This window comes from Cavia porcellus, unplaced genomic scaffold (genome assembly GCF_034190915.1).
Source record: "Cavia porcellus strain 051 isolate PalLab524CR breed Dunkin Hartley unplaced genomic scaffold, mCavPor4.1 scaffold_3, whole genome shotgun sequence".
In the NCBI taxonomy this organism is placed as follows: domain Eukaryota; kingdom Metazoa; phylum Chordata; class Mammalia; order Rodentia; family Caviidae; genus Cavia; species Cavia porcellus.
The window spans coordinates 18,267,736-18,293,043 of NW_026947486.1; the positions used below are offsets into that span (position 1 = coordinate 18,267,736).

The 25,308-nt window shown below is 36.9% G+C and overlaps 1 protein-coding gene across 2 annotated transcripts in view; it reads right to left on the reverse strand.

The window, feature by feature from the left end:
• The window catches only part of Slc9a7 (solute carrier family 9 member A7), a 153,861-nt gene that overhangs the window by 99,434 nt on the left and 29,119 nt on the right, over positions 1-25,308 (reverse strand). The window lies entirely within an intron of this gene.

The window sequence follows — 25,308 nt, forward strand, 5'->3', positions numbered from 1 at the left end:
AGCAATTTGATATATAGAGGTAAATTCACTGATATTAAAGACATAATTACAAATACAGTACACTGTACATATATCATATACACATTGTAACTATGTTACAAATGCTGAATAAAATTTCATTCATAGAAAGCAGTCAAAGAATATAAAATTTCAGCTAGGAGAAATAAATTCAAAGGAGATAGTATTTCACGGTAACTATAGTTAATATCAATATACTATATTCTTGAAAACTGATAGATTTTTAAATGTTCTCATCACAAAAGGTAAAAATATGTAAAATAATACATAATCAGTTTGATTTAGCCTTTCCACAATATATACACACATGATGAAAATGCATGGTGAATATTTAAATTTTAAAAATTATTACACTAAAAAGACATATTACCATTGATTCCCTTCAAAATATTCCTGCTTGCTTCAAACACACTTATTCCATCATTCTAGCCACTTTCTGAATCAGCTCTGGAAGTCCTCTTTCACGTGTTTACCAAGTGTAATAAAAATAAGAGTAAATACTGCTACCAAGTGCCATCCAATGTAAAGGCAGGCTTGTAAAAACATTAAAGTGTTTATCTACCTTATTCACAGACCTGGCAACATGCAGATTCTGGGTCTTCCCTAAAGTCAAAATGTCAATGAAAGGAGTCTCAGCCACTTTCCCGTCACTAAATACCCAACACCTGCAACTGTAAGGAGGAAAGATTTATTTTAGCTCTTGGTTTCAGTCCACAGTTGCTAGCTCCAAGGCAGAAAGAGGATGGCAAAGAGGCAAGGTAGAAGAAAAAGGCTAGTATGGTGGCTCATGCCTGTAATCCCAACACTTGGGAGGCTGAGGCAGGAGGATCACTGTGAGTTTGACACTAGCCTAGGTTACAAAGTGAGCTCAAGGCCAGCCTGAACTGCACAATGAGACCCTGTCTCAAAAAGACAAAAAAAAAAGCAAAGGACTCTACTCATGGTACTCAAGAAGCAGAGAAGTGGGGAGCCAGGGACAAGGACGTATTCTTTCAGGTCGTACCCCCAGTGATCCACCTCTGGCCAGGCCCCACTTCCTAACAGCACATTCAGCTACCACCCTCATAATCCAAAAACCTTCCAAACATTAGTATTTGGGGGAACATTGTAGAACTAAAGTTGCTAGAAAGATGGATAAGTGTGTTTGAAGTGAGAGGGAGTATTTTAAGACAGTTAATAGCTATGTGTCTTTTATCATAGTAAAATTTTTAATTTAAACATTCACTGCATTTTCCAATCACATCTCATACATATCTCAAAAGATGTACACAGTACATGTGTAGCATTTTGCCAGTTAAAAATATTTTTTAAATGTTACAAATGCATAGGATATAAATTTATCTCAGTATAAGTAAGGCATTCATAAGCCCACTGCTCACTCTCTCTCAAACTTAGGAACCCCTACAGAATATGACTCACACCCTAGAATAGTTCAACTACTATTATAGGCATATAGTAGGTATTTCTGTGCCTTAACACTTTTGGAGTCTTTGTAGTCTTAACACCTTAAATCTTCAAGATGTGATCTTTTAAGTATTAAGAACCAACATATTCCCTTCTCAGTAATTTCTTAGGGAAAAGTATCTGTGCAAATGTCATTAGACAGTGAATAAAATCCACATTAAAAAAGTCTTAAGAGCTGGTGGATAGCTGGTGTATAGCTCAGCGTAAGGCCTTAGGTTTGTTCTCCAAAAAAGGTGTAAAAGAGGACTCAGAATTTGGAATTTGGGGGATAAGGGCTCACTGATAATTTCATAAGACAACAAAAAAATCCATAAATCACTAATTTAGGACTGGTGCTGCTCTGACATAGGACTACTTTAAGTAAAATTTGAGTCTATACCTCAAGACAAAAGTTTTATCTTGTCATTAACAGTAAAAAACACTAAAAGAGTTTACCTTGTCATTAACAGTAAAAGACACTAAAAGAGTAAAACTCAAATCCCTTCCCAAAAGTTTGACCTCCAGTCTAATGCCTTCTTCAATAGATAAAATTGCAAGGATCTGACCAAAACCAAAATGGAAGAAGTCAGGTGATTTAAAAAAAAACAATAAACTCTAAGTAGTTTCCCCAAATATGAAATGTCACCTTTAGACATAAGAAATGGAATATTAGTTTAGGTATTTTCAGTATCTGCTTGAAAGAATGAGACACAGAAAAATGTAGTTACACTGCCCCATGAAACTCTCAAGTCCCAGGAAGAATTTCCCATCATTGTGGTACTCCATTTCACCATGGGTGACCACACACTTTCTGACAGTCTTTAAAAAATGAGCATGCCAGTTGTAATCTAGGGTTAGAGAATAGAAGCAACACACTGGAAACACACTTGAATTTGATGACTGTAATCTTAACTACAGAAGTCCAATATGGTACCCAAGTGTAGGCCAATTAAATTGCATCATTCTAGGTCAGGCCCAGGACCTGGGGAGATTATTCTACCTAATCCAGGATTGTGTTCTCAAGAAGTCCACTGTTGCCACACACCTAAGTCATATTCTACAAGCTCTGCTGCTAATGAATGAGACACTTTAATCTCTATCCATGTGGGTCTTTTATCTTCCAACTGGTTCCAAATCTGAGAGATAACAGAGTACTGTACCACTAACTAAACCCCCCAACTCCCAACAGTATGGATACCCATAATTTTTTTTTCCTCACAGTGCTTTGGGATTTAACCCAGGACCTCAGGGATACTACACAAGTGTTCTTCACTAAGTTCTCTTCCTAGTCCCTCATTCATACTCTTAAAACACAATTTCTTTAAAATATAATTCATTAATATATTTGAACATAAGATGATGGAAGCCAAGTAGATTCCTGTATTAGGTCTAAGGACTTTTTAAACTATAGCATCAGCTTTCTGTTTTAGATTGAGAGCATGAATATTTATTTGGTTTTGACTCTTAATTTACATTTGTCCAAATCAAATACAGTGTGCCTATAGCTGAATTATCACTCAACACATTTTTTGCTGTCTTATATATTTCTCATTTAATTAAACACATTAATCAAAATCAACTCAGTTGCCTAAGGATTAAACAGGTTACTATAGCAGATTATTATACATTTTTCTGACCTGTCACTTTTTAGAGTTCCAGATCAAGATTTCCACTGATATATCAGCTACGTCTTGAAATAAATTGGTCTTTCTTCTGAGTCTCTGCCTGAAACTCTCTTTGTACGCTCTCCTCCCTAACCATGTTCATGTTAATCCTTAAATATCATTCAAGTCACAACATCCATATCATGTGAAAGAGAGTTCTCACCAGAAACTATGCTTGAACTTCTGAAACTAAAGGAAATAAATTTCTCTTGTTTAGGCCAACCCTTTTACTTCATGCAGACTATCTGCCCTAGGATGGGTACAGCACTCACACCCTTAATCCCAGCATTACACTATGAATCGATCACAAACTCTACAGTCAGCTCCCTCCAAAAAAGTATACCCTCCCCATTACCACATGAGGCTTTGTGGGGACCTCCAGACACAAACCATAAGACATATCACCATCACAATGAGTCTTCTTGACCTTCCAAAAGAGACTTTTGTCATATGACCTGGTATGCGCTCCACTTTCATAGAAAATATTACCCTAATGTATAACTCATCAAGAAATTACCATAGCGCTCTTTTCCTTGGTCAAATTGAAAGGACAAGACAAAAGATTGATTTTCACTAATGCTTTGAAGACTTCACACACTTTGGAAGAAGCTGAAAATATGTTGTATTTAGAAATTTAATCATAGGTACATAAAATAATTCTTTAGTTAGATGGCTAAAACAACAATTCTTAAAGAGACAGATATTTAAATGCAAATTAATTACTACATATAAATTTGAGTACTCCTTAGCAAAAATGATTGGCACCAGCAGTATTTTGTATTTCAGAATATTTGCACATATACAATATATCTTAGGATAGGACCCAAATCTAAACACAAATTCATTTATGTTTCATACATACTTTACACACATACACTGCGGTCAATTTTACATAGTTTAAGTGCATCTGCATTTTGATTATACCCTGTGATATGAGGTGAAGTGTATTTTTCCACTTGTGGCATCATGTTGTCATTCAAAAGGTTTTAGATTTTAAAGCATTTTAGATGAAGGATGCTCAATTATACTTATAAGATAACTGTAAGACCATAGAATATTCCTTTTTAAACTTTATTATGAAATATATCTGATACATAAATGTTGTGGCTTGTATCTAAATGTCTCCATAATACCTCATGAAATCATAAGTGGGAGTTTTTGGAGGTGTCTGAACCTAGAGTGTGTGATTCTGGGATTAAAGTTGTGATGCTGGGATTAAGGACAGGATTCTGGGAATAAGGGTGCTCCACCCTAGACATGAGTGCTACCCCTTTGAGAGAAAGTAACCTGGATGGAATATAAGGGACAGAAAGTGGGTTGCTACCACCACTTGCTGCTGCTTGTCTTCTGCTGCCTACTGCCTGCTCTGTGATGTCTCTCCACCGTGCCAGTCTGTCTTGGTGCCAGAAGATTATGAACTGAAACTCTATAAACTGAGCTAAATAAACCTTTCCTCATTTAACTTTAGGAGTTGAGTACTTTGTCTCACCAAAGACAAAAGTAACTAAGACAACAAGTGACTAAAGATAAGAGACAAAAATAATTGGGAAGAAATACACAAGGAAAGGGTTTGAATGTATTGGTAACTTTTCTCTCAAGCCAGGCAGTGAATATGGAAGTGTTTATTCCATTTTTACCTGCATATCACATGTATTATTTTGTATATTTAATATGTTTTACAAGGATTTATCAGGGTACTAATGGTCTACCAGACATCTATGTGTCCACCACTCAAATTAATCAATAGCACATTACCAGGAGAGCCCAGCATCCTTAGTAGCCCTTACCAATGGAACCTACTACTTCCACTCCATTCCTGGACACTACTACTCTGAATTTGGTATTTATTATGCCTTAGGGTATTACCACAGATATGTGTTGTTTAACTTTGTAAGTCTTTTGATTATATACTGCATAAATTATTCTGCAACCTGCTTTTTTTCACTTCATCATATTTCTTTGGGAGTCACCCATGCGGACATATATTTCTTATTCATGTGATCAATACTATATTTCAGCATGTGCTTCTCCATTGTAACTGGATAATTTCTTTGGATCAATCATCTAGTTTGCTGAAAGAATGAAATAATGAAAATCAAAAGCTGTAATCTGACTACAAATAATATTAGTAGATTATACACATACAGAAGCATCAGTTCCCTAAATTATAAGCATAATGTTTTCTTTCCATGCAATTTATGTCCAGGCTTTGGCAGACAACCAAACAATATCTGGGGAGACTTCAGTTTTGTGTTTTTAGTGCAATTTCCTGAGTCATGAAATTGATAGCTGGGAAGCAGTCAAGGTCAACAACAAGACTTGTTATTGATGACACGACAAGAATTGCTTCACATCTTATACTCAGAAAAAAATCCTTTCTGTGTTTACAGGGGCAAAATAAAATGTAGCTACATAGTGTCGTTCATTTATCCCAACTCAAAACTATACTGAATAGGCTTTCTGATAAAATTATTTTAAAACAAAACACAGATCAGAGTAACTGTAACAAAAACTTGCTGTTCATCCTCCTAAGAGTTGTTTCCAAAAGGTAGACTCTATTACAGGAGAGAATTATTCTGGGCTGGGTGTCCACAATGAGATATGGAGTTGATCAGGACCTAGAGCCTGTCCTCCCAAGCTCCTGCCTCAGATACACCTATACACACATACACACACCACAAACACGCACACAATGCTCTCCCCATACAAATGTCACTAATAATAAAGCCAGATGAGCTGTAATAGGCAGCACAGAAACAGAATGAATCATTCTTTGGGGTGAAAAAAGTGTATATATGAGTGTGTGTGTATATATGTATGTATGTATGTATAAATAGATAGATAGATAGATAGATAGATAGATAGATTGACAGAATACTACTAATCTCTGTTAGTTCACCAAAAAGAACAGTTTGTGTTTTTACTGTTTGTTTGATCATTTTTCATGCCAAACTTAAAATCTGAACAACTACTTTTAAGGTAACAGTATGCAACATATTAACTAGTTTTAATTTCCTATTATTTTGTTTTCAAATTCTGTATCATTTTTATCCTTTTTTGTTTGTTTTCAAAAATTTTTAAGAAAGTAGTTGAAAAAACTTTACAGAAAATGGTAACTTCTCAGTTGGGTGTTTCAAGATGAGTCAGACTGTATGGAGGAAAGAGGAAGGGGATCATAAACTAGATTTCAGAGAAAGATCTCAGCATGTGGCTGGAAAGAGTGTTTGATGTAGCAGCACTGATACAGCTAGCTTGGGCTAGAAACAAACAGGAAGGGTGGAGATCAAGTCTTAAAATGATAGGTTGGAGCAGGAATAGTAGTACATGTCTGTAATCACAGCACTTGGGAGGCTGAGGCAGTAGTATCAGGAGTTCCAGGCCAATTTGGGCAACATAGTAATTTCAAGTTCAGCCCGTGTTTCATGGTAAAACTCGTGTTTTTGTTTCAACCTCCCCCAAATGAAGTGAGGACAGCACAAGGAAGACAGCTGCCAGCCATCCCTTTGAGCCAAGCTCATAGGGTCAGTGTACCACAGAGAGATCAAAGACTTTTAAGCTAAGAAAGCTGCACAACCTAGCAGGAAAATACCATAACAGCAACAAACAGTGGGCTGCAGGACAGAGATTACATGTCTATTGACTTCTGCAAAGCTTTCCTAAAAGCATCATGCCTCACCTGGAGGTAAGGTGGAATCAAAGATATTCCTCCAATGAAGTTCTTGCCTTAGCTCATGTTTCTCCACCATTTTCTTTCATTCCAGTGTGGGCTATGGTTCAAAATTCACACAAATAGGTCCCAAAATGTTTTGATTTACACATTCAATCCTACCAATAAGAGAAATTTACAAGACACAGAGATCTAACAACCAAATGCTGCTAAAGGGCCTTATATAGATCTTAGAGAGCCAAGTGGGATCATCTGAACTCACTGAGTATTTCACTAACAAAACAAAATCACTGTGATTTCTAAGAGGTGATAATGTAGCTACAGTTATAACTATATTTTTTAAAGATTCCCTATCTTTTGGAGACTAATACTGAAATATTTACAAATAAAATTATATAATGTCTGGGATTTACTTACAAAACATCTTGACTTAGGAAGGGGTAGCTGGAAGTTACAGATCATATAAGATGGACTATGAGCTGCTAAAATAACTAGGGGGATTATGGGTGCACAATATGTGGTCTATTATATCACTGTCTCTACTTCTATGCATTTGAAACTTTACATAATAACAAGTTAAATTTAAAAAATCATCTCCCCAATATGAATCTTTAAAGGAGTGTCTCTAGCAACCACAGGTCAAACACAGATTGTTCCCCCTACTGCTCCAGAATCTTCATCCAAACATATGCTCACCATCTCCCTGACATCTTGAACTCCATAGGTCCAAGAGGTAACTCTCATTCTTTCCTGTGAGCACTGCTTCTCTTCCCCATTCCCTGTCTCTGCCAGAGCCAGCTACCTATCAATCATCTTTAGCTCACTCACACCCACAGATGTCACTTAGGTCCCACACAGTGGAAGCCATTCTTCTCAATTAACTTTTTTTTCACAGCCTCTTTCTGCATCTACTGCACTCTCCTCAGCACTCTACCCTAAAATCAATGCAATTGTAGTAATTTTAAAAGAAGTGTGATGGCCAGACATGGTGGCATATGCCTGTAATCCCAGCACTTGGAAGGTTGAAGTAGCAGGATCACTGTGAGTTCAAGGTCAGCTTGAGATAATCACGGAGTTAAGGCCAGCCTGAACTACACAGCAAGACTCATCTTTAAAAAAACTGAAAAATTAAAAAAATAAAAGAAGCATCTTTGGCCTGGTGTGGAGGTACATACATCTAGATCCAGCTTCTGGGGAGGCTAAGGCAGGGGGGTGGTAAGTTCAACAAAACCCTGGGCCATTTAGCAAGACCTTGTCTCAAAAACCAAAAAGGGCTGAGGAATGTAGCTTGGTGGTACAGTACTTGCCTAGCTTGCGTGAGGCCCTGGTTCAAGCTCTAGTACCAAAGTCAATCAATCATTCCATCCATGAATCAAAAGAATCATTTTTGCTTCACTTAAAGGCTCTCAATGGCTTCTCATAGAGTACAAAAGCCCAATCTCTCTGCAAGGCAAAATCTGTTAATCACTTGGTATTTGTAAGACACTGAGGTTTTGCTGATACCATCTTAGTGAATCTAGGATCACTAAGGATCTGAAAGCCACTTCACAGATAATTAATGGGGGCTAGGGATTTAGCTCAGTGGCATAAGCACCTCTCTGGCAAGTGCAAGGTAGTGAGTTCGATCAAAACCAAGCTAATTAAGGATCTGACTAGTGAGTGACACAGCCAGCAAGTAGAAAAGGTCCACAGTCACAGCATGGGATCTCTTGAGCCAAGATGACCAGACAGCCTCTACCTGAAAGTCCACTCTGCGAGCTGACATCCTCTCTGTGCTGTGCCTATGCCAAGGCTTATGTGACTGGCCCTTTGGGAAACAGAGGCAGCTGGCCAACACATTCATATCTAAGACCTAAGCTGCCTGACTGGCTGGGCAAATGTAGCCACAAAACAGAATTTTTCTCTGTGAGAATACGTGATCCAGTGAATCCTCAAATTCAAAATCCATCATCTGGCTTCCTCCTCAATATCAGAGTGACAGTAGCTAAGCCAAAGAATCAGAACGGATATTAACCATAAAAGGTGTAGAAATTAAGCCATGGGAAAGCACATACAATGTGATGAGAATTACAAATAGAGACATGAGTCATCTTGATTAAAAGTACTCAAAATAGGTTAGCAAAGTACAAGTAGGGAGTGTTCAAAGAACGTCAGTTGCTGACAGCCTAGCCCAAGACATTTCCTGCCAGCCCCCTCAATTGTATTGTTTCTTCTTTCCTCATGCTTCTCAGTCACTCAGCCCCAAACTAAAGTTTATGATTGCAGAAAGATGAAAAATGTCTTCCTGATCTTAAAGTGCTGATGCCAAGTAACAATGAACAGAACAAAGAGAAATCTAGAGCTGGTTACACTTTTCAAATTAGTGACTCCACAATTGGTACCTGCCCATTTGATACATGTAACAAGTATTTATTGTATAGTTTTCCATATTCTAGGTTCTGGGAATGCAACAGTCAATAAAAGGAACACAAGTCCTGCATTCCCTTGATAATCCTTATATTCTAGGAAGGGAAAGAATTCTTAAAAAGAACATAAATAAGGTCATTGGCATGTTATAAGTAGTATAAAGGAAAATAAAAGAAGGAAGGAAAACAGACTGCCATGGGAGGTTTCAGGGTAGGACCATATACAGTGTTACTCAAGAAATAAAAGGTTTCACTAGAAACAAGATGTGATATATCATATAATACTACAAGCTAGCTACTCATCTTCTTGCCATCCGATTCTTTGCCAAAAGTTTTTACTACCTGTGAGGAAGGAGGATTGGGCATTGAAAACCCAGGCCTTCACACTGAGTTATATCCTCAGATCTTGTTTTACCTCTTATTTTGAGATAGATACACTAACACTTAAGTTGCCCAGGCTGGGCTCAAACGTGTGATCCTCTTGCCTCGATCTGCCAGAATGCTAGGATTATACACATATAGCTGTGAAATTTTTACATGCTCTTTTAAAAAATGACTGCTGGATGCAGTGGCACATGCCTGTATTCTCAGCTATTGCGGAAGCCAAGCAGGAGGATCACAAGTCAAGGGCAGCCTGGGAAAATTAGAAGACCACGTCTCAAAATAAAAACTAAAAAGTGCTAGCAATGTACCTCAGTGCTAGAGTACTTTCCTAGCATATGCAAGACCCTGGGTTCATCCCCCAGTACTGTAAAAATAGGAGGAGGAGGAGGAAGGTAAGAGGAGGATGAAAAGGAAAAAGGAAGGAGGAGGAAAGGGAAGGGAGGGGCAGGGAAGAGAGAAAGAGGAAAGAAGAAGTCGCCAAAATCCATTACTAGAACAAAAACTGTTCATCGTACCATTTAACACATATATTTGACATATATATATATATATATATATATATATACATGTATTATATAGTCAGAGAGACAGAGAGAGAAACAAAGAGAAAAAGAGAGAAAGAGAGCCCACTGTATGTGTAAAACTGTAAGGTACAAAAGAGGATATGCCAGAAATAGTACATAGTAGTTCCTGTCCTCTGTGAGTCCACGGCCCATTGAAGATCAATTGTGCAAAAGAAAAACAGCACAGGATGGACCCTCCATTGACCATCCACGCTTTTATTACAGCAGTGGGATGTTCAAGGTTCTCAGGGGAACCTTATGGGTAGAATGCTGCGTGGGAGAGGAGGGCACTCCACCATCTGGCTGGGTGCTGACAGCAGTCTACTGTCACAGGAGGACATATCTACTGCAGACTGCACAATGAAGAGGAAAGTAATGAATAGGGCAAGGAAGAAGATATGAATGAGGCAAAGACACATACAGAAGCCAAAGAAAAAAAGTTAAAGGTGGAGGTTTTGATCTTATGTGAATGGTAAAACATAGATGCCACTTACAGAAGTGAGAAAGCCCATTGGAAGAGCTGGTTTTAAAAGGTGAGAAGTATATTGCTTCATGAGCTGATTTCAGAGCATGGTATCTTCAGATGGAAATGGTTCAATGGATGGGAATATTTGACTCCAGGGAAGAAGATGTGATAAATTTATTTCCAGGAAGAAAGGGAGGCTGATTTTCTTCAGATTGTCTCCTGCTCTAACTCTTAAATTGTATACTACCATGTGCATTGTTTACTGAAAACTAAGTTTCAAAGCCAAGTGCAGTGTTGTACACTCACTGAAGTCTTAACTCTCTGGAGGTTGAGGCAGGAAGATCGTTTGAGCCGAGAAGTTTGAGACTAGCCTGAGTGACACAGTAAGACCTTATTTCTTTAGAATATTTTTTAAAGTAGTGACTTTCACAACTGCATTTAAAGAATATATTTAGGACTAAATATCAAAACCTGGAAGCCAGTTATACAAAAATGATATCCAAGGCAAAAGTTATCACACAGAGCAAGGACTGCCCATTTGACACTTCTACATTTAGGCAAATGGGGTGAAAGCAAGGATGACTAGGCAGACACAAGTACAGCCAAAGAAACAGAAGAACTTGGCAAACATGACGATTAAATCCATTAAGGAATATACCTGAAATAAGAGAGTGGGTGATAGAAGGCCTCCACAGACATAAAAGTAAGAACATGAAGGTGTTTTCCTTGAGCTAGCCAACCAAACTGCCATATATTGGATACAACTGGGAAACTGTAGGGGCATACCTGCAACTTGGCTATTTATGTGCTCTTATGACCTGGGGATCTCCAAACCACAGGATGACTCACCTGTGGAATCTACCTGAGATTCATGTAGGGAAACCCAAGCAATTGTGTCATACACAGTTTAGAAAAAAAACTCTGCTGAAAAAAATGGAAAAAATAAAACTTCCAAAAATCAGAAGGCCATCCCAGCAAGGAAACTGACCCACTAACCTTTTCCAGGGTATATATATATGCACACGATAACCACTGCTTCTGTTTTTACTCTGGCCTCTCTGCAAAACCTTCTATGGATGGTCTAAATGGTGAGCTACTGCTGCTTGCCTCCACTGAGGAAATGGTTGGCCTGAATCTATTTCCTGCTCTGCTTCAATGGCAAATCTCTCATCAGAAATGAATCAATTGGCACTCAGTTTGGGTTCAAGCTCTCTGAACCTGGCTAATTGTGAGCTAGATCCTAAGAGAGAGTCAGATACTAGGGGATGACAACTGCAGCTTTTGAGTCATCAATGTCATCATTTTTGAGCCTGAGCCAAAGCACATTTTATCTATGTGACCTCTTGCAGCCTGCCGGCAATACCTGTGCCACACACCTTAACATCCAACTGCAACAATGTGTATTTTCCCAGTTCTCTTTCACATTTTGCTCCTGTGCTGACAACTATGGCTGTCTTCCAGGTTTGTCTTAATACTTAACCTGTAATACCACTATTTTTAATCCAACCACTTCATATAGATTAAAAGTCACTGTTAAAAATCTCAGAAAATAGCTTGTTATATATAAAGCAACCACAAAAATCTTAAATATACATCTGTTCACTGTTCATCACTAAATTACCTGACCTTTTCAACATCACTGATTAAGGATTACACACAGGAGAAAGAATTCTGTATGGCTTATTAGAAAAATAGGAAGTAGGTTGTATGCGCCCCCCAGCCTAGGTCCACTATCTCCTTCTGCCACTGAGGCAACCATCATTCATTTTTGTCTATATTTCTAGTCCAAAATTTACCAAATACACAAAGCTAGAAATATATAATATTCTTTTGCTTGTTTTAACTTACATAAATAGTGTTCTCTAGAATTAGGAAGCAGATTTGACTGTGGAACAAAGACCAAAAATAACAGTGGCTTAAACAAGACAAGTTTATTGTTCCCTCATATAAGAGTCAGAACCTAAACCACACTGAGATGAAATAGTGGTTCTCCAATTTACTGCTTCATCATCGCTGGAGTGTTGCCCTCACCATCAGGTCCATGTTACAGGCAGAAAGAAATGATATACTACTTCTACTCACATCCTGTTGGCCAGAACTTGATCACATGGTCACATCTAGATGCAAGAGAGACAAGAAAATAAAGTCTTCTTCCAGTAAGGCCACTGATCTTTTTAAGAATCCATTTCTATGGGAGAAATAGGAAGCACCTGCTGGAGGACAAGAAGCATTTTCTGTCATATTTACTGGCTAGATTCTGCAGCATCCTCCTTCCTTTCACTCAATATTATGTTTTTAGAGTTTCTCAAATTTAAGCATATACAGTTGTGCGTGTGAATTGCTGTTCAGCTGCATGTTGTTTACTGAGTCTTATATACGGGCTCAGGTGCAGATTTTCTTTAGAATGTAGGATTTAAATTTGAAATGTGGTGCATGAATACACTGCAATTTATTAAGCCATTCCCTACTGCTACACACCTGGGTCTTTTAAACACTATATTTAAAAAGTGAGTCACATCAATAGAAATGTTAAATTAGTTAAATGCTAAATTATATGTATCTGTCTTAGATACATTTTGAGCTTCTAAAGGTTTTAAAGTGCTCTACAGCAAGCCAGTTAAAACAGAAACTGACAATATTAGGCTATACAGAAGGAGGAAATAAATTTATTTCCTAGAATTCCTAGAATTTCCGTTATTATAATCAAGTATTGCATGGTGTTCCAAGTTTCTTGACAACTGAAACAAAAAGGAAAAAAATGTGTGGCATTTAATTCTCATCATCTGATAAAGGGAAATAAACCAAATAAGAGAAATAAATGATTGTTTAATGTCAAATTCTAAAACAAAAGCTGTCACATTAGCCGTCACCCAAGGCTCAACAAGCAAGAAAGTAGTATGTGTTTAACAAGCAGTTACATAAAATACAACACAAGGTTTCTCTAGGAGAATGATTCATGGTTGCCCCTTAACAAGCAGAGGACTTAACACTATTTTTTCCTATACAAGGTAAGGTAGTTCCCCAAGTTAAGGTCAGTAGGAGAGTTCCTCCAAGAAAGCACATCCACAAGGATCTGACCATTGAGACAGGCTGAGTCTCCTAAGAGCCTGATGGTTTCCCTGTGGTTTGGTACTTTTGGAGAACACACTACGAGTGACTCTAGTATTAGGGGATTTTTTTTCTCTCTTTCTCCTTTAACACAAGATTTCAATCCCTTTTAGAGAAGTGAAAGATACTGGTTATTTCTGTGAGCTTTTTAAGTGATAGTAAAACATCTAAATATAGTATTGTCCTTTTAATTTTTACTTTCATTTGGCAGTTATTTTTCTTTTAATATATTTTTATTATTATTTTAATTTTACACATTTATGAGATATAATGTGACAATGCAATGAATCTATAAAGTAATGATTAAGTCAGGGTAGTCAGCATTTTCATCTCCTTAAACATTTTTTAAATTTTTAAAATTAAATCATAGTTGTAATACTCTACCCCAATAAACTATCTTCAATTTTTTTAGCTTCCTATTGTTGCTCTAAGTAACTTACAAACAGTGTAAGTAAATTTTAGGTTAAGAAACAGGGTTTCAAATCTACCAGAGACGTCTAAGGAATACTGAACACTCACTTTGTACTAAGAATTTTACTACAATATCATCGAATTTTCACTGGCACTTTACAAGGTAAAGATTACTAGAACTGCTTTATAGTTAAGAAAAATAGATCTTTAAGAAGAATTTGCCAAAGATCACATGGCTGCTAAAGTGTAGAACTAGGTATGACAGTTAAATTGGACTGTCAACTTCATTGCCTTGAAAGCTGCCCAGGATTTTAATTAAAAAAAAACTTCTGGGTGTGTCTGTGTGAATCATGAAGGTGTGACCCTGGATACTATATCTGGTCCCTGACACTTTCCTCTCTGATGCTGTTTCCCTGGTCCGTTTCCTGGCCACCACAAAGTGAGCAGTTTGTTCCACCAAGCCTCTTTACCATGATGTTCCTGCCTTAGAGTCAGCCAAACAAGAACTGAACTTTCTGAAACAATAAACCAAATTAAACTTCTCTTCTTTTAAATTGTGGGTATCAGACAGTTTGTCTAATAACACGAAAACTATTCAACACTGAAATTGGCATTAGAAGTTGGATAATTACTGTGACTATATCTGAAAATGTGTTTGAGAAGCTTTGGAATTGATTTGCAGAGGGAATTTAGAAACGTTCAAAGATGTGGGCTAGAAAAGTCCTGGACTGTCATAAGCAGAGCCTGGTGGGTAATTCTGGTCAGAGCTAAGACAACCACAATGCTGGCAGGAATAAGGAGTAAAGATCATGCTAATAAAGTCTTAGACTGAACTTAAGACTTTATGGGAAAACTGAATGACAAGCCAAACATGTTATACTCTGGGAAAAATTTATCTACATTTTGCCCAAGTTGTAAAATTTTACAGGAGGTCATTTCAGGGTTATAAAATAATCGATTTAGTGGAGGGAATTTCAAGACAGCTCAAAGTTCAGGATGTTCATGTTATGGTATAAGTACTGCTGGCTGTTTTTAGACAAATATATAGTAAGAATCCAAAGTAAAAAGCAGAACAGATGTATTTGAAAAACTTAAATTTTGGTTCAAAAAGAACCACATGTGAAACTGGGCCCAAAGCTGAAGGCATGGTTGATGAAAAGATTTGTATCACTAAAAAAATACAAATTCTTTGAACTGGGTCAAGAAGACGCCTTGAGGACATTTCAGGAATCAGCAAGAACTAATGTATTACAGTATCAAGGTGCAAAATTGTAAACCTTTTATTTGAGAAAAGAAGTGCTGCTTCCTTTGCTTGAGAAGGATTGCCTAGGGAATTGGTTCCCCAGGATTCATTTTATTATGATCAAAATCCAGGCACTCAGAAGCCACTGTAGCTTCTGGACAGTGGGAGACTGGCTATTTCGGGAGCTGGCAGTATACCTTGGCATCATCCATGTAATGCTGTTGTTTAGGCATGGAGAATATAAGAGTTTTGGGGTCATGAAAGCATCCACTCAGATATAAAAGGAAGGCCTGATTAGCCAGGCAAGTAGCTCCTGAGAGGCAGGTACATCAAACTGCCACAGGTTCAGTGGAAACCCCAGAAAGTCATAGATATCAGTAACAGGGAAGGAAATTTGCAAGCAGAAAGTAAAGCCAAGCCAAGAGGGAGAGGTTACAACTGACAATGCCATAGTGCTAGAGCTACCCAACCTCTCTGGAACTTATCCCTTACTCATCTACCCTGGATGCTGAACATGGAGCCATAGGACTTAATGTTTGCACTGCTAGTTTTTGGCTTATTTTGTTCTGACTCTTATCTAGCCCTCTATCACTTCCTTTGGAAAGAGAATGTTTAAACAATACTACTATATATTGGAAATATATAACTTGGTTTTTTAATTTGATAGGCTTTGACAGCTAAGAGTTGGCCTTGGGTCTCAGAGCAGACTTGGACTTGGACTTTTGAGCAATGCTGAAACTGTTGAAACTCTGAGTGCAGTATGTTTTTGGTTGTACTTAGTATACTTATATCACGATAGGTGAAATTATAGCTTTGTGTTTACTTGGAGATTAAAGTTTAAGAAAATATGTTTGGGTGTCAAGTTGACAAGGAATGTGTTAATGGATTAAAAATTGGCGGTCAACTTAATGCCAGCTGGATTACATCACCATGGTGCTGAACGTAGATGTATCACCTGAGGAAAGTTGCCAGTATAAATAGAAACATGGAGAAAGAGAAGCTAGACTAGAGTACATTGAGGTACTGAGGCCTTGTGGCTTCTCCTACATGTTGCTGTTTGAGCCATTGGTTCTCCTGGAGAAGCTCTGGTCCTCACAGCAAGCACTGCTTCCTGGATTTGGAGGGGAAGACATGTGCTGCTTGGTCTCCAGGATGAACTCCTCACACTGGCTTCCCGGCATGTACTCAACTATGCTTGGAGGAGGAGGAGCTCGGGGCCTCAGTGTCACTGAGGATGGCTGTGGTGCTTTCAGTACATCCCTGGTCTTTATTTTGAGTGTGACTTCTGGGCTCCAGCATAGAACCCTCAACATACCTGCACAGCTCCTTCACCCCGCTGGCATGGACTTTCTAGTTTCTGCCACTCACCTTTGGGCCTTCCCAACATGGATCCATAAAAGAGACTGGCGTGAGTTCTTCTTGTAGGTGCTAGACCTCCAGCTGGTCTCGTGGGATGCATTGTCATGAGCTCTGGGTTTTCATCTGGACTTATGTGGGACATTGCTGTGGGATTCAGACCCTTGGTTGAATATTCTATGTCTTTGGTATTGTGGATAGATTTCCTGCATTTTCTTGTGTTAAATCTGGGTGACCATCATAAAAATAATATTATAAACTCCATGTCCTGATTCTAATTGTTCTCTGCACCAACCCTGACTATAACAGAATGGAATATGACAGTTAAGGTAGACTTGAGAGCTGCCCCCAGAGATTAATAAAGCACACTTCTAGGTGTGTTTCTGTTGGTGATAGAGATGTGACCTTGGATACTATATCTGGTGCCTGGCCCCTTCCTTTCTGGTGTTGTTCCCCTGCTCTGCTTCCTGGCTGCCATTAATACCTTGTTTGATTCTATCCCTCCACCATGTTTCTGCCTCATAGCCAACTGAATGTGAACTGAACTCTATAAAATCATGAGCCAAATTAAACCTCTCATCCTTAAAGTTGCAAGTATTAATTCTTTCCAATAACAGGAAAGATGACTGATACACTAGGATAGAAATATACATAATTCTAATTCCAAATTTAGAATTATTTGTGCTACTTTCTGATGTCTCCTAGATGACAAGTAAATTAAGGGTAAAATTTTGTCTGAGTTTTTAAATAATATATGAGCTTCTACGCTGAAGCCCCAAAACTATCCCAACACAGGCTACTTGGTATAATCTGGTCGTAATGAAGTTGTCTCCAAAAATTTTATTTCCTACTTGATTCCACAAGGACTCCACTCCTCACTCTACTCTGATATGGCAGATTTCATCATTGCTGACACATTAATAGACAATATATTGATTCAACAATTTTTTTACTTCCTACTATGTCCCAGGCAGTGTTCTAATATTTGGAGATATATAGCTGAACAAAACAGAAAATTCTGCTCTCCTGGAAGTTATTTTTATTGCTAACAGAAGAAGATAAGAAACAAAATAAGTTGATGATATGGCATATCAGAATATAGTAAGTACTATGACACAAAAACAAAGAGGTAAGGAGAGTAGTGTGGCATAGAGGGTTCTGATTTTAGAAGCAACCAGTAGAAACTCTAGAAAAGAAAAAATACAAGCTTAGGAGTTTTACTTCACTTTCAACATCTAGTAGACTAAGCATGGTAGAAAAAAGAATTGTCAAATGGGGAGATTAATTTGTTGAAGTACATTCATTTATCAAGAAAATTAGTATTAATTATCTACTAAATAATAATATAAATAAAATAATATAATTACATTATTATATAATATATTAATATATAATTAATATAATCTATAATAATAATAAAAATATAAATAGTCCATCTTTGTATCATCACAAAATTCCTTTTCACTTGCATATATTGTCCCTTGTTTAATATTAACTCTTTAAGCCTACATTTATTCATATGAGTATCTAATTTCTTTTAACAAGTACCTTACATATAATATTAAAAGAATAAGTATTTATTTGTATCACAGATTAGTACAGTTCTTTAGTTATTCCATGTCTCTAACTAGATTATAAATTCCTTGAGGATCAAATTTATAGATAAAAAATCTTTTATATCTCCTACATGGAATAGCATAGTACCAGGCATACAATAAGTATTCAATAAACACTTGATATATTTATAGGGCACTAATACTGAATAGCTTTTTCTATATAATGACCTAAGCTTCTAGAAATGGTCATGGTACTATTAACAATAGCATTATGATTAGTTAATCTCAAAACAAAAATATGAATTCAGTAATATAAGTTAAATTCTGGATCTAACCAAATATTTTGTCAATATACTCCTCTTCTTGGTTAGCTGAAAATAATAAATGTCATACAGAGTGTATCTTTCAATCTTGAGATTTTATATGTATATCACTAATTTTATTCCTGACAAAAGCCTTCAAAGACAGACAGTATACATGTCAATCTTATTTTGTAAACCAAGATACTGAGATCCAGAGATATTGAGCAGTCCGCTAAAGTACAGATAGGCAATGAAGCCGGAAGCAATGACTCAGACCCCAAGACTTCTGGCTCCGAGGCCAGAATTTAGATGCATACACTTAGATGCACAATATATAGTATAGGGGTTTAACCAGTAAAATGAGTATCTACAACCTCTTAGAAGGCTTTGAACTCCAGTAACACCTCATAAAGATATACTTGCTTTGAGTATGCGAATAGAAATCAGTTTCTTTATTAAAAGGTGGGGAAAATTAGCTGGGCATGGTGATGCATACCTGCAATCCCAGAACTTGAAAAGCCAAAGCAGAAAGACTGCCACAAGTTTAAGGCCAGCCTGGAATGCATAGGTGAGACTCTGTCTCAAAACAACAACAACACCACACACCCATAAAAATGGAGAGAAACATTAATGAACAAAGAAAGGCATCCTCATTGCCTGCCTTAATTCAATAAACATTCACCAAATGTTTCTAGATCACTGGATGCTGCAAGCATTGAGATGAGTCAGGCAGGACCCTCTGCAGTAAGACCCAAAGAGCTAGCATATGGCACAAATGCTGTGAGAGACATAGGTGCTACAGAGTCATTAGAGTTGGGAATAATCTATTGCCCAGAGATCTGCTCTCAAACTCCCCAGACTTACTCAACTCACTTTACACAGCTGTTCATCCTCTAAGTCTACCATGAAGGCACTGACTCTTGTGGCTCAAAATATCCATCACAACCACTGACAAAATGGAGGTCTAATGTATTTATATTACTCTCACATAAACAAGGCAAATACTGCACAACTGGCTTTAACACCCTATGTGAAGTTATTTTGACCATAATTTTGTTTTTCTTAATTTCTTTTTTTTCTATTTCTGATTCCAGTTCCTTAATATCTCAGGAGAAGGGAGCTGTCCTTGTCCTGAAGTTAGTTGGTTTCTGGATAGTGCCAGAACTCTGATCAAAATGATAATGGGCTGCCCAGAAAAAAACTGAACAAAATCCTTAGGCCTCGATTTCTGTCCTCAACACCTGATCACAGGAGTTATACCAGGATGCATTCATAATCTAATTGCATTTTTGTGAAGAAAAAAATTAAATAACTGGGAAGAGATTGAACAAAGTATCAACATTGCAAACAGGAGCTATGTTATCAAAAGTGAAGTTGAAATTGCATTATATATTTTCGGAAAATGCTAAAATGTTACTCCAAGCCCTAGAACATAGACCACATACTATAAAAACTAATTAAACAAAGGACCAGTGACTTGAAATTCTATAGCATACCACAGAATCACCCTAACATTGGTTTTGTTAATTTCTCTTATATTTGCACAATTGTTTAAAGGTTATCAGGGTAAAATTACTGTGCAAGTCTAAACAGTCCTCTTCTTAAATATCCCAATAAATGCTGCTTTTGAGTGTCATTTGAAATTTTCATTCATCTTTGAAACTACTTTAAACATTTATTCAACTGATTAAAATAAGTTAAACAAAAAACAAATCCAGTTAAAACATAGAGTACAATAAGCACAAGAACAAAAGAAAAGCCGCACTATAATAAAGAAAAGTTGACTGAGGAAAACCATAAAAAATAAGCTTCAAACCTCACCCTTGTTGTAGATAGGAATAAAATTGAACACATTAGAACCAACATGGATTTGCTGGTCTGGCCTAAGGTTTTATAAAATTAAAATTATCTTGTTGGTCATATGTTCCAAGAAGAAGCTATTTCAGGAGATATATGAAAACTGGAGAAGAGAGGCCACTAAGGCCAACAACATCAATAACAGTATTTTCCTCCAAAATGAGAGAGCATTCTCCACATAAGTAGCCCTAATAGAAATCCAAATCATAATGTTAACTTAAGGGCAATTCCAGAAGTAGATGACTGGAGGGCAAAACAACATGTTCTAATCTGTCATTTCCAGGTATTTTTGACTTAAATTATTTATTTAGTTAGTTATTTGCTACTACAAATCGAACTCATGACCTTGTACTTGCCAGGCAGGCACTGTGACACTGAGCTATATCCCCAGCCCAACTTAAATTATTTTTAAGAACTCATATGTAACATATCTCTTAAGAACATTCCTCTCTGTTATCAAGCCTTTCGGCCTGGTTTCTTACAAGAACAGAATGAATGACAAACACAATATGATCAGTTTTGAAGACCTTGATAGCTGATAATTTTAATATCTATACCTTCTATGAGTACAGGCCATAAAAATACTTATTAGATTATAAAAAATCAAAATTTCAATTTGAATATTCTTGCCTGTTGACGACACTGTAAGATTACAAAAGAAATTTTCCTCAAAAAGTAACTTAGATTCAAGGACATGCACAATTACTTGATTCAAGCACAGAAACTTGGTACCACTCATTAAGTGACTTCATTTACCATGGACAAAGTAATGCATGCTCTTAAAGTGGCATTCAGGGCCCACAAAGCATGGTATCTTCCACCTCACCAATTTCACTTCCTATCACTCAAACATAAACACTTGTCATATTTATTCCTTAGAATTCTTCATATATACCTTGCTGCCATCCTCTACATGACAATACTGTCTTCCACGACCTTCCTCTTAGCAACAGGCAACAAAAGGTGGAGACCCTCACTGTTGAAGCCTACCCTCCAAATAAACCCTGGGGATTTCTGAAATGACATATCAGAGCAAAGCTACCTACATATTTAGACTGCCAAGAATATATCCTTGAATTCCCAGAACAAAACTTTTCCCAAAAAAGTGATACATCATCATGAGTGGATACTGTATGTGATATTTCCTGGAACAAATGGAGTGAACAAAGGACTTCAAAGCAGCACTCCCACAAAATAATCACCTCTGATCCAAATATATCTAGTGACATTAATAATAGTTTAAAAATACCTTTGTTATTGGGCTGATTATACTTGTGGTCCTACTGGAAGATACAATTTGACAGGAAGATTCTGACATAGATCTTACAAAATTTCAGATATAGTTCTTATTCATAATAAAGTTTAAGACTATAGTGTGTTTAGATTCAGTTGCTCCAACAGATAAGACTGTTTCCACTTCTAACATTAACTCCCTTAATGAAAATTAAGATTTTGGTAACAATTCTCCAGAACAATAGAGGACACATAATATGTGTTTCCACTGCTCTACACTAATCAGCCAGCAGAAGAATAAAACTTCCAAAGATGCAAATAAATAGTTCCCTCTGTCATAATATCCTAGACATAACTTAGAGCTTAGAGAAAGACTGAGGAAACAGAGCACAGCACATTTCCGAGCCGCTGGCATCTGAAGCTAGAAGGAAAAATGATACCTCGGTTCATCAACTTGATTCTTTACATGATTCTGGTCACAAACTGAGTTGGAACAGAACTAAATCAACTTCGATGGTTTAGGATCAATGTTGACATTATGGGGAAATCCGAGTCAATTCTCATCCACTCTCATGTAACCATAATTTATACAATCATGAACAAGACGGTCAAAAGTCTTGCCGTTAGCAACCTTACAGTCTAGTGCAGAGACAGGGATGAGCAGCCAAAATATAAGGGAAACAGATGATTACACATTGTGGTGAGTACAGTTAGTGAAAAAAGCTGGCATTGCTGGCAAATTGCATTTTTATTTTTCCATTTTGCTTCCCACATCCTCAATCAACATATAACTTCACAGTTTAATAAATGCATAAACACTAAAACAAAGGTTTTTTAATCCATTTGTGATATTTCACTTTAATATTACATATAAAAATTGAAATATTAAAGAAAGTAACCAAATGAGGGAATACTGCTTTAAAAATAACATGAAATAGGTTGTTTGAAAACTGCAAAGCTTATCTAACACAAATTTTTCTTTCTTTGTGCCTAATGGTCATTGTAACTCTAAGTCTACAATTTACTACATGCCTTACATTAAATTTTCCTGTGGGCTTAAAGCAGAGGGGCCAGAATAACCTTCAGAAGAATCTTCCTTAGTAAGCAGGTAACATTTTGGGTCACTTATGGAATGAACTGTCACTTAGAACTTTGATCAGAATATATGACATACTTCATTCAGTGCAAAAGATAACAACAACAAAATAAACCTTGTTCAATCTATTTCTGCAGCTTCTGCTCACCCAGAAATGTGAGGAGCAGGAGAGCTCGGAGAAAACATTAGGCTGCTTACTATGCAATCTAAAAACCAAATCACTGCTTTATGGTAAGAAATGAAAATCATGGTGGAAAAGCTACAGTTAAGCTACTCACCTAGCAAAATAAAGGTGGATAAAACGCAATCATCTCCACACATTTAATGTAAGAGATAATAATGCATGTGTTACAAGGCTGTCTTAGAAGGGGAATAATTTGCTTCCTTAGCTATGACTAATGTACCTGGGTGGTGCAGCCCATGTATTGACAATGAGCTTTCTTCCACAAAAAGTAAGCCGCAAGTGCACACCCACAGCTCAGATCTTTCCTGGACCTCTCCCAGAGTAAATGCACTCCCCTAGGAAGAAGCAAAGGAAAGAACAGAAGCCCTGAAAAATTGTCAAGGAGAAGGAAAATATACCTTCTAGCCCCCAAGAATTTGAGAATTCTCAATAGGAAAAAGCATCAAGAGATGTGACAGGAGTCCTTAAAACATTAACACTGGCCTTCCCTGGTAGTAGGATAAGGGTATAAACCTCTGCACTACCCTCACCTCTGCACAACAGAAGAGATCCATGCTCCCAGGAAACTCCCTACTGATGTTACCTTATATAGCAGTAACATGTGCGATTGTTCTGCTCCAGTCATCAACAATGACATTACAAAGCTAGTAACCCCACACATTGCCTATGAGGAAGAATGGAGAAGAGAGAGTATGGTGATCAGAAAGCTTCAGAGCAGGAAGTCTAGAGCCAGACCAGCCTGAGTTTAAAGCTCAACCTCACCATTTAGAAAGCTTAATGACCTGGATAAGACATGTGAATTATTTGTACTTCAGTTTTTTCATCAGGGAAGTGTAAATGGTACAGAGTTGTTATGAAAGAATCAATGGCTTGATGTTTGTAAAATACACAGAATGGTTCTTGGAACATGCAAACAGTTCCTGACTTATAATGGTTCAACATAAAAATATTTTGATTTAGTCAAAGTTTGATTTAGTCAAAAGCTATAAATCACCTCTAATCTTCAGAAGCAACCAAGTGTCTCCTGCAATGTCATGTTTAGTATCCCTTAATCATCAGGGACCAATAACCATATAATGGCAACGATCATCATCACATGTAATCAGCATAAAACCTGAGCAGTATAAATGAGGCATGCTATTTGATTCTATTAAGTCTATTTCTAAGTTGGAATGAAAATCACATTATGCACTTTATATGTACAAATTAAAATTACATCAATTTACTGAAGGATACATCTTTATTATTATAAGAACTAAATTAATAATGACAGAACTAATTTTTATACAAAACAGTTAACTTATTAAGAATGCACTAATATGAGCATTAAAACACGAACTATTAGAGCTTGGTGGCACAAGCAGGCAATCCCAGCTACTTAGGAGACTAAGGCATGAAGATCACAAGTTTGAGGTCAGCCTGGGCGACTTAGCCAGATTCTGTCTCAAAATAAACAGGGCTGAGGATGAGGCACAGTGGTAGGGAACCCCTGAGTTCAAGCTTCAGTAGTGCAGCAGAAAAAGTATTTAAAAAATTGAAAAATTGGACTTTATCAAAATTTAAACTTCTTCAAAAGACAAGCAACACACAGGGAGAAAATACTGCAAACCACTAAAGGACTGGTACTCAGAAAATACAAAATACACAACTTATGAAGACGAAATATAAATTGAAAATAAGCAAAAATATAACAGACTTCATCAAAGATAAAGGATGGCACTAAGCATAAGAAAATGTGTTTAATGTCATTAATAGGCAAATACAAATTGAAATAACAAGATACCACTTTATAACAGAATGCTTAGTTAAGACTTCTTAAATAAAAATCATTGCTAATGACATAGTACAACTGAAAACTTTATACAATGCTGATGGAAATGCAAAATGTTTAGATCCTTTGAAAGATCCTTTGAAAGAGGCTGCCAGGTTTTTATAAAGTTAAAACATTCACTTACATGCAACCCAGAAATCTCACTCGACTATTTATCCAACAGAAATGAAAACACATGTCCACAAAAAGATGCGTAGGCAAATGTTCATAGCAGCTTTATTTATAATATCCCAAAATTAAAAACAACCAAAATGTTCAACAAATGGTGAATGTGTAAGTAAACTGTGAAACATTCATACAATGGAAAACAACCCAGCAACAATAGAGGAACAAACTATTGATACGTACAATGCAGATGAATCTCAAAAGCTAAGTGGAAGAAGCCAGACACAAAAGGTTACCTACAAGAAATTCCTTAAAAAGGCAAAACTATGAAAATGGAAATTATATTAGTATGTATTTGCCAAGAACTGAAGGTAGATAGAGGACATGTTCTGTAAAAGTACAAGAGAATTTTTCAG